This window comes from Hypomesus nipponensis, chromosome 28 (assembly GCF_054491055.1).
Source record: "Hypomesus nipponensis isolate SF chromosome 28, ASM5449105v1, whole genome shotgun sequence".
NCBI classification, from domain to species: domain Eukaryota; kingdom Metazoa; phylum Chordata; class Actinopteri; order Osmeriformes; family Osmeridae; genus Hypomesus; species Hypomesus nipponensis.
This window is the reverse complement of record NC_140388.1, coordinates 892,501-900,000: the sequence shown is the minus strand read 5'-3', so window position 1 is coordinate 900,000 and position 7,500 is coordinate 892,501. Positions and strand designations below refer to the sequence as shown.

Here is a 7,500-nt window from a genome sequence, read left to right as displayed (position 1 = left end):
AACCATAGGCTACTTATCCATATACAGATTTAGCAATTGACAATGCAAGGTGGTCTCTCTCTCTCTCTCTCTCTCGTGTCAAAATGAAAACAGCTTCCAGCCCCTTTCATGAAGGACTACTTGTGCATATTGCAAGATGTCAGTTTCTAAGTGAATGAGCAAAAGAGCATACAGCACCTGGTACTCCCAGGCGGTCTCCCATCCAAGTACTAACCAGGCCCGACCCTGCTTAGCTTCCGAGATCAGACGTGATCGGGCGTTGCCAGGCTGGTATGGCCGTACGAAATAAGTTGACAACCATAGGCTACTTATCCATATACAGATTTAGCAATTGACAATGCAAGGTGGTCTCTCTCTCTCTCGTGTCAAAATGAAAACAGCTTCCAGCCCCTTTCATGAAGGACTACTTGTGCATATTGCAAGATGTCAGTTTCTAAGTGAATGAGCAAAAGAGCATACAGCACCTGATTCCCAGGGTCTCCACATTGAAGCAGGACCAGGGTGTGACTTGCTCAGCTTCCAGATGAGATGATTGGGCGTTGCCAGGCTGGTATGGCCGTACGAAATAAGTTGACAACCATAGGCTACTTATCCATATACAGATTTAGCAATTGACAATGCAAGGTGGTCTCTCTCTCTCTCTCTCTCTCTCTCTCTCTCTCGTGTCAAAATGAAAACAGCTTCCAGCCCCTTTCATGAAGGACTACTTGTGCATATTGCAAGATGTCAGTTTCTAAGTGAATGAGCAAAAGAGCATACAGCACCTGGTATTCCCAGGCGGTCTCCCATCCAAGTACTAACCAGGCCCGACCCTGCTTAGCTTCCGAGATCAGACGAGATCGGGCGTTGCCAGGCTGGTATGGCCGTACGAAATAAGTTGACAACCATAGGCTACTTATCCATATACAGATTTAGCAATTGACAATGCAAGGTAGTCTCTCTCTCTCTCTCTCTCTCGTGTCAAAATGAAAACAGCTTCCAGCCCCTTTCATGAAGGACTACTTGTGCATATTGCAAGATGTCAGTTTCTAAGTGAATGAGCAAAAGAGCATACAGCACCTGGTATACCCAGGCGGTCTCCCATCCAAGTACTAACCAGGCCCGACCCTGCTTAGCTTCCGAGATCAGTCGAGATCGGGCGTTGCCAGGCTGGTATGGCCGTACGAAATAAGTTGACAACCATAGGCTACTTATCCATATACAGATTTAGCAATTGACAATGCAAGGTGGTCTCTCTCTCTCTCTCTCTCGTGTCAAATGAAAACAGCTTCCAGCCCCTTTCATGAAGGACTACTTGTGCATATTGCAAGATTTCAGTTTCTAAGTGAATGAGCAAAAGAGCATACAGCACCTGGTATTCCCAGGCGGTCTCCCATCCAAGTACTAACCAGGCCCGACCCTGCTTAGCTTCCGAGATCAGACGAGATCGGGCGTTGCCAGGCTGGTATGGCCGTACGAAATAAGTTGACAACCATAGGCTACTTATCCATATACAGATTTAGCAATTGACAATGCAAGGTAGTCTCTCTCTCTCTCTCTCTCTCTCTCTCTCTCGTGTCAAAATGAAAACAGCTTCCAGCCCCTTTCATGAAGGACTACTTGTGCATATTGCAAGATGTCAGTTTCTAAGTGAATGAGCAAAAGAACATACAGCACCTGGTATTCCCAGGCGGTCTCCCATCCAAGTACTAACCAGGCCCGACCCTGCTTAGCTTCCGAGATCAGACGTGATCGGGCGTTGCCAGGCTGGTATGGCCGTACGAAATAAGTTGACAACCATAGGCTACTTATCCATATACAGATTTAGCAATTGACAATGCAAGGTGGTCTCTCTCTCTCTCTCTCTCTCTCTCTCGTGTCAAAATGAAAACAGCTTCCAGCCCCTTTCATGAAGGACTACTTGTGCATATTGCAAGATGTCAGTTTCTAAGTGAATGAGCAAAAGAACAGCACACCTGGTATTCCCAGGCGGTCTCCCATCCAAGTACTAACCAGGCCCGACCCTGCTTAGCTTCCGAGATCAGACGAGATCGGGCGTTGCCAGGCTGGTATGGCCGTACGAAATAAGTTGACAACCATAGGCTACTTATCCATATACAGATTTAGCAATTGACAATGCAAGGTAGTCTCTCTCTCTCTCGTGTCAAAATGAAAACAGCTTCCAGCCCCTTTCATGAAGGACTACTTGTGCATATTGCAAGATGTCAGTTTCTAAGTGAATGAGCAAAAGAGCATACAGCACCTGGTATTCCCAGGCGGTCTCCCATCCAAGTACTAACCAGGCCCGACCCTGCTTAGCTTCCGAGATCAGACGAGATCGGGCGTTGCCAGGCTGGTATGGCCGTACGAAATAAGTTGACAACCATAGGCTACTTATCCATATACAGATTTAGCAATTGACAATGCAAGGTGGTCTCTCTCTCTCTCTCTCGTGTCAAAATGAAAACAGCTTCCAGCCCCTTTCATGAAGGACTACTTGTGCATATTGCAAGATTTCAGTTTCTAAGTGAATGAGCAAAAGAGCATACAGCACCTGGTATTCCCAGGCGGTCTCCCATCCAAGCACTAACCAGGCCCGACCCCTAGCTTCCGAGATCAGGCGTTGCCAGGCTGGTATGGCCGTACGAAATAAGTTGACAACCATAGGCTACTTATCCATATACAGATTTAGCAATTGACAATGCAAGGTGGTCTCTCTCTCTCTCTCTCTCGTGTCAAAATGAAAACAGCTTCCAGCCCCTTTCATGAAGGACTACTTGTGCATATTGCAAGATTTCAGTTTCTAAGTGAATGAGCAAAAGAGCATACAGCACCTGGTATTCCCAGGCGGTCTCCCTATTTAGTACTAACCAGGCCCGACCCTGCTTAGCTTCCGAGATCAGGCGTTGCCAGGCTGGTATGGCCGTACGAAATAAGTTGACAACCATAGGCTACTTATCCATATACAGATTTAGCAATTGACAATGCAAGGTAGTCTCTCTCAAGGTAGTCTCTCTCTCTCTCTCTCTCTCGTGTCAAAATGAAAACAGCTTCCAGCCCCTTTCATGAAGGACTACTTGTGCATATTGCAAGATGTCAGTTTCTAAGTGAATGAGCAAAGAGCATACAGCACCTGGTATTCCCAGGCGGTCCTCCCACCGAAGTAGACCAACCAGGCCCGACCCTGCTTAGCTTCCTATATTTAGACGAGATCGGGCGTTGCCAGGCTGGTATGGCCGTACGAAATAAGTTTTACAACCATAGGCTACTTATCCATATACAGATTTAGCAATTGACAATGCAAGGTAGTCTCTCTCTCTCTCTCTCTCTCTCTCTCTCTCTCTCTCTCTCGTGTCAAAATGAAAACAGCTTCCAGCCCCTTTCATGAAGGACTACTTGTGCATATTGCAAGATGTCAGTTTCTAAGTGAATGAGCAAAAGAGCATACAGCACCTGGTATTCCCAGGCGGTCTCCCTATTCAAGTACTAACCAGGCCCGACCCTGCTTAGCTTCCGAAGATCAGACGTGATCGGGCGTTGCCAGGCTGGTATGGCCGTACGAAATAAGTTGACAACCATAGGCTACTTATCCATATACAGATTTAGCAATTGACAATGCAAGGTGGTCTCTCTCTCTCTCTCTCTCTCTCTCGTGTCAAAATGAAAACAGCTTCCAGCCCCTTTCATGAAGGACTACTTGTGCATATTGCAAGATGTCAGTTTCTAAGTGAATGAGCAAAAGAGCATACAGCACCTGGTATTTCCCAGGCGGTCTCCCATCCAAGTACTAACCAGGCCCGACCCTGCTTAGCTTCCGAGATCAGACGAGATCGGGCGTTGCCAGGCTGGTATGGCCGTACGAAATAAGTCTGACAACCATAGGCTACTTATCCATATACAGATTTAGCAATTGACAATGCAAGGTAGTCTCTCTCTCTCTTCTCTCGTGTCAAAATGAAAAACAGCTTCCAGCCCCTTTCATGAAGGACTACTTGTGCATATTGCAAGATGTCAGTTTCTAAGTGAATGAGCAAAAGAGCATACAGCACCTGGTATTCCCAGGCGGTCTCCCATCCAAAGTACTAACCAGGCCCGACCCTGCTTAGCTTCCGAGATCAGACGAGATCGGGCATTGCCAGGCTGGTATGGCCGTACGAAATAAGTTGACAACCATAGGCTACTTATCCATATACAGATTTAGCAATTGACAATGCAAGGTGGTCTCTCTCTCTCTCTCTCTCGTGTCAAAATGAAAACAGCTTCCAGCCCCTTTCATGAAGGACTACTTGTGCATATTGCAAGATTTCAGTTTCTAAGTGAATGAGCAAAAGAGCATACAGCATATGGTATCTCCCAGGCGGTCTCCCATCCAAGTACTAACCAGGCCCGACCCTGCTTAGCTTCCGAGATCAGGCGTTGCCAGGCTGGTATGGCCGTACGAAATAAGTTGACAACCATAGGCTACTTATCCATATACAGATTTAGCAATTGACAATGCAAGGTAGTCTCTCTCTCTCTCTCTCTCTCTCTCTCGTGTCAAAATGAAAACAGCTTCCAGCCCCTTTCATGAAGGACTACTTGTGCATATTGCAAGATGTCAGTTTCTAAGTGAATGAGCAAAAGAGCATACAGCACCTGGTATTCCCAGGCGGTCTCCCATCCAAGTACTAACCAGGCCCTGACCGACTGCTTAGCTTCCGAGATCAGACGAGATCGGGCGTTGCCAGGCTGGTATGGCCGTACGAAATAAGTTGACAACCATAGGCTACTTATCCATATACAGATTTAGCAATTGACAATGCAAGGTAGTCTCTCTCTCTCTCTCTCTCTCTCTCTCTCGTGTCAAAATGAAAACAGCTTCCAGCCCCTTTCATGAAGGACTACTTGTGCATATTGCAAGATTTCAGTTTCTAAGTGAATGAGCAAAAGAGCATACAGCACCTGGTATTCCCAGGCGGTCTCCCATCCAAGTACTAACCAGGCCCAACCCTGCTTAGCTTCCGAGATCAGACGAGATCGGGCGTTGCCAGGCTGGTATGGCCGTACGAAATAAGTTGACAACCATAGGCTACTTATCCATATACAGATTTAGCAATTGACAAACGCAAGGTGGTCTCTCTCTCTCCCTCTCGTGTCAAAATGAAAACAGCTTCCAGCCCCTTTCATGAGAAGGACTGACTCTGTGCATATTGCAAGATTTCAGTTTTAGAAGTGAATGAGCATACAGCACCTGGTATTCCCAGGCGGTCTCCCATCCAAAGTACTAACCAGGCCCGACCCTGCTTAGCTTCCGAGATCAGACGAGATCGGGCGTTGCCAGGCTGGTATGGCCGTACGAAATAAGTTGACAACCATAGGCTACTTATCCATATACAGATTTAGCAATTGACAATGCAAGGTGGTCTCTCTCTCTCTCTCTCGTGTCAAAATGAAAACAGCTTCCAGCCCCTTTCATGAAGGACTACTTGTGCATATTGCAAGATTTCAGTTTCTAAGTGAATGAGCAAAAGAGCATACAGCACCTGGTATTCCCAGGCGGTCTCCCTATCCAAGTACTAACCAGGCCCGACCCTGCTTAGCTTCCGAGATCAGGCGTTGCCAGGCTGGTATGGCCGTACCGAAATAAGTTGACAACCATAGGCTACTTATCCATATACAGATTTAGCAATTGACAATGCAAGGTAGTCTCTCTCTCTCTCTCTCTCTCTCTCTCTCGTGTCAAAATGAAAACAGCTTCCAGCCCCTTTCATGAAGGACTACTTGTGCATATTGCAAGATGTCAGTTTCTAAGTGAATGAGCAAAAGAGCATACAGCACCTGGTATTCCCAGGCGGGCTCCCATCCAAGTACTAACCAGGCCCGACCCTGCTTAGCTTCCGAGATCAGACTCAGATCGGGCGTTGCCAGGCTGGTATGGCCGTAACGAGAATAAGTTGACAACCATAGGCTACTTATCCATATACAGATTTAGCAATTGACAATGCAAGGTAGTCTCTCTCTCTCTCTCTCTCTCTCTCGTGTCAAAATGAAAACAGCTTCCAGCCCCTTTACATGAAGGACTGACTTGTGCATATTGCAAGATTTCAGTTTCTAAGTGAATGACAAACATACAGCACCTGGTATTCCCAGGCGGTCTCCCATCCAAGTACTAACCAGGCCCGACCCTGCTTAGCTTCCGAGATCAGACGAAGATCGGGCGTTGCCAGGCTGGTATGGCCGTACGAAATAAGTTGACAACCATAGGCTACTTATCCATATACAGATTTAGCAATTGACAATGCAAGGTGGTCTCTCTCTCTCTCTCTCTCTCTCTCTCTCTCTCTCTCGTGTCAAAATGAAAACAGTTTCCAGCCCCTTTCATGAAGGACTACTTGTGCATATTGCAAGATGTCAGTTTCTAAGTGAATGAGCAAAAGAGCATACAGCACCTGGTATTCCCAGGCGGTCTCCCATCCAAGTACTAACCAGGCCCGACCCTGGCTTAGCTTCCGAGATCAGACGAGATCGGGCGTTGCCAGGCTGGTATGGCCGTACGAAATAAGTTGACAACCATAGGCTACTTATCCATATACAGATTTAGCAATTGACAATGCAAGGTAGTCTCTCTCTCTCTATCTCTCGTGTCAAAATGAAAACAGCTTCCAGCCCCTTTCATGAAGGACTACTTGTGCATATTGCAAGATGTCAGTTTCTAAGTGAATGAGCAAAAGAGCATACAGCACCTGGTATTCCCAGGCGGTCTCCCATCCAAGTACTAACCAGGCCCTGACCCTGCTTAGTAGCTTCCGAAGATTGAGACGAGATCGGGCGTTGCCAGGCTGGTATGGCCGTACGAAATAAGTTGACAACCATAGGCTACTTATCCATATACAGATTTAGCAATTGACAATGCAAGGTAGTCTCTCTCTCTATCTCTCGTGTCAAAATGAAAACAGCTTCCAGCCCCTTTCATGAAGGACTACTTGTGCATATTGCAAGATGTCAGTTTCTAAGTGAATGAGCAAAAGAGCATACAGCACCTGGTATTCCCAGGCGGTCTCCCATCCAAGTACTAACCAGGCCCGACCCTGCTTAGCTTCCGAGATCAGACGAGATCGGGCGTTGCCAGGCTGGTATGGCCGTACGAAATAAGTTGACAACCATAGGCTACTTATCCATATACAGATTTAGCAATTGACAATGCAAGGTAGTCTCTCTCTCTCTATCTCTCGTGTCAAAATGAAAACAGCTTCCAGCCCCTTTCATGAAGGACTACTTGTGCATATTGCAAGATGTCAGTTTCTAAGTGAATGAGCAAAAGAGCATACAGCACCTGGTATTCCCTGAGGCGGTCTCCCATCCAAGTACTAACCAGGCCCGACCCTGCTTAACTTCCGAGATCAGACGAGATCGGGCGTTGCCAGGCTGGTATGGCCGTACGAAATAAGTTGACAACCATAGGCTACTTATCCATATACAGATTTAGCAATTGACAATGCAAGGTGGTCTCTCTCTCTCTCTCTCTCTCTCTCTCTCGTGTCA

The 7,500-nt window shown here is 46.8% G+C and overlaps 8 non-coding genes and 12 pseudogenes across 8 annotated transcripts; all 20 read right to left on the bottom strand.

Moving 5' to 3' along the window:
- Positions 1 to 165: 165 nt before the first annotated feature.
- LOC146218297 (5S ribosomal RNA) lies at positions 166 to 284 on the bottom strand. Its single transcript, XR_014752374.1, has one exon. It is a non-coding gene; the product is annotated as a 5S ribosomal RNA (ribosomal RNA).
- A 468-nt stretch (positions 285 to 752) lies between these two features.
- On the bottom strand, positions 753 to 871 carry LOC146218296 (5S ribosomal RNA). The gene has a single exon (XR_014751536.1). It is a non-coding gene; the product is annotated as a 5S ribosomal RNA (ribosomal RNA).
- A 176-nt stretch (positions 872 to 1,047) lies between these two features.
- LOC146218295 (5S ribosomal RNA) lies at positions 1,048 to 1,166 on the bottom strand (annotated as a pseudogene).
- Positions 1,167 to 1,339: 173 nt separating this feature from the next.
- Positions 1,340 to 1,458, bottom strand: LOC146218294 (5S ribosomal RNA). The gene has a single exon (XR_014751535.1). It is a non-coding gene; the product is annotated as a 5S ribosomal RNA (ribosomal RNA).
- A 186-nt stretch (positions 1,459 to 1,644) lies between these two features.
- On the bottom strand, positions 1,645 to 1,763 carry LOC146218293 (5S ribosomal RNA). Its single transcript, XR_014751914.1, has one exon. It is a non-coding gene; the product is annotated as a 5S ribosomal RNA (ribosomal RNA).
- A 178-nt stretch (positions 1,764 to 1,941) lies between these two features.
- On the bottom strand, positions 1,942 to 2,062 carry LOC146218292 (5S ribosomal RNA; annotated as a pseudogene).
- Positions 2,063 to 2,230: 168 nt separating this feature from the next.
- LOC146218291 (5S ribosomal RNA) lies at positions 2,231 to 2,349 on the bottom strand. Its single transcript, XR_014751534.1, has one exon. It is a non-coding gene; the product is annotated as a 5S ribosomal RNA (ribosomal RNA).
- A 452-nt stretch (positions 2,350 to 2,801) lies between these two features.
- LOC146218290 (5S ribosomal RNA) lies at positions 2,802 to 2,910 on the bottom strand (annotated as a pseudogene).
- Positions 2,911 to 3,420: 510 nt separating this feature from the next.
- On the bottom strand, positions 3,421 to 3,541 carry LOC146218289 (5S ribosomal RNA; annotated as a pseudogene).
- Positions 3,542 to 3,721: 180 nt separating this feature from the next.
- Positions 3,722 to 3,841, bottom strand: LOC146218288 (5S ribosomal RNA). The gene has a single exon (XR_014752514.1). It is a non-coding gene; the product is annotated as a 5S ribosomal RNA (ribosomal RNA).
- A 175-nt stretch (positions 3,842 to 4,016) lies between these two features.
- LOC146218287 (5S ribosomal RNA) lies at positions 4,017 to 4,136 on the bottom strand (annotated as a pseudogene).
- Positions 4,137 to 4,602: 466 nt separating this feature from the next.
- On the bottom strand, positions 4,603 to 4,724 carry LOC146218286 (5S ribosomal RNA; annotated as a pseudogene).
- A 184-nt stretch (positions 4,725 to 4,908) lies between these two features.
- LOC146218285 (5S ribosomal RNA) lies at positions 4,909 to 5,027 on the bottom strand. Its single transcript, XR_014751685.1, has one exon. It is a non-coding gene; the product is annotated as a 5S ribosomal RNA (ribosomal RNA).
- Positions 5,028 to 5,197: 170 nt separating this feature from the next.
- On the bottom strand, positions 5,198 to 5,317 carry LOC146218284 (5S ribosomal RNA; annotated as a pseudogene).
- Positions 5,318 to 5,785: 468 nt separating this feature from the next.
- On the bottom strand, positions 5,786 to 5,904 carry LOC146218283 (5S ribosomal RNA; annotated as a pseudogene).
- A 179-nt stretch (positions 5,905 to 6,083) lies between these two features.
- Positions 6,084 to 6,203, bottom strand: LOC146218282 (5S ribosomal RNA; annotated as a pseudogene).
- Positions 6,204 to 6,395: 192 nt separating this feature from the next.
- Positions 6,396 to 6,515, bottom strand: LOC146218281 (5S ribosomal RNA; annotated as a pseudogene).
- A 174-nt stretch (positions 6,516 to 6,689) lies between these two features.
- Positions 6,690 to 6,814, bottom strand: LOC146218280 (5S ribosomal RNA; annotated as a pseudogene).
- A 172-nt stretch (positions 6,815 to 6,986) lies between these two features.
- LOC146218279 (5S ribosomal RNA) lies at positions 6,987 to 7,105 on the bottom strand. Its single transcript, XR_014751533.1, has one exon. It is a non-coding gene; the product is annotated as a 5S ribosomal RNA (ribosomal RNA).
- A 174-nt stretch (positions 7,106 to 7,279) lies between these two features.
- Positions 7,280 to 7,400, bottom strand: LOC146218278 (5S ribosomal RNA; annotated as a pseudogene).
- Between the last annotated feature and the right edge of the window lie 100 nt (positions 7,401 to 7,500).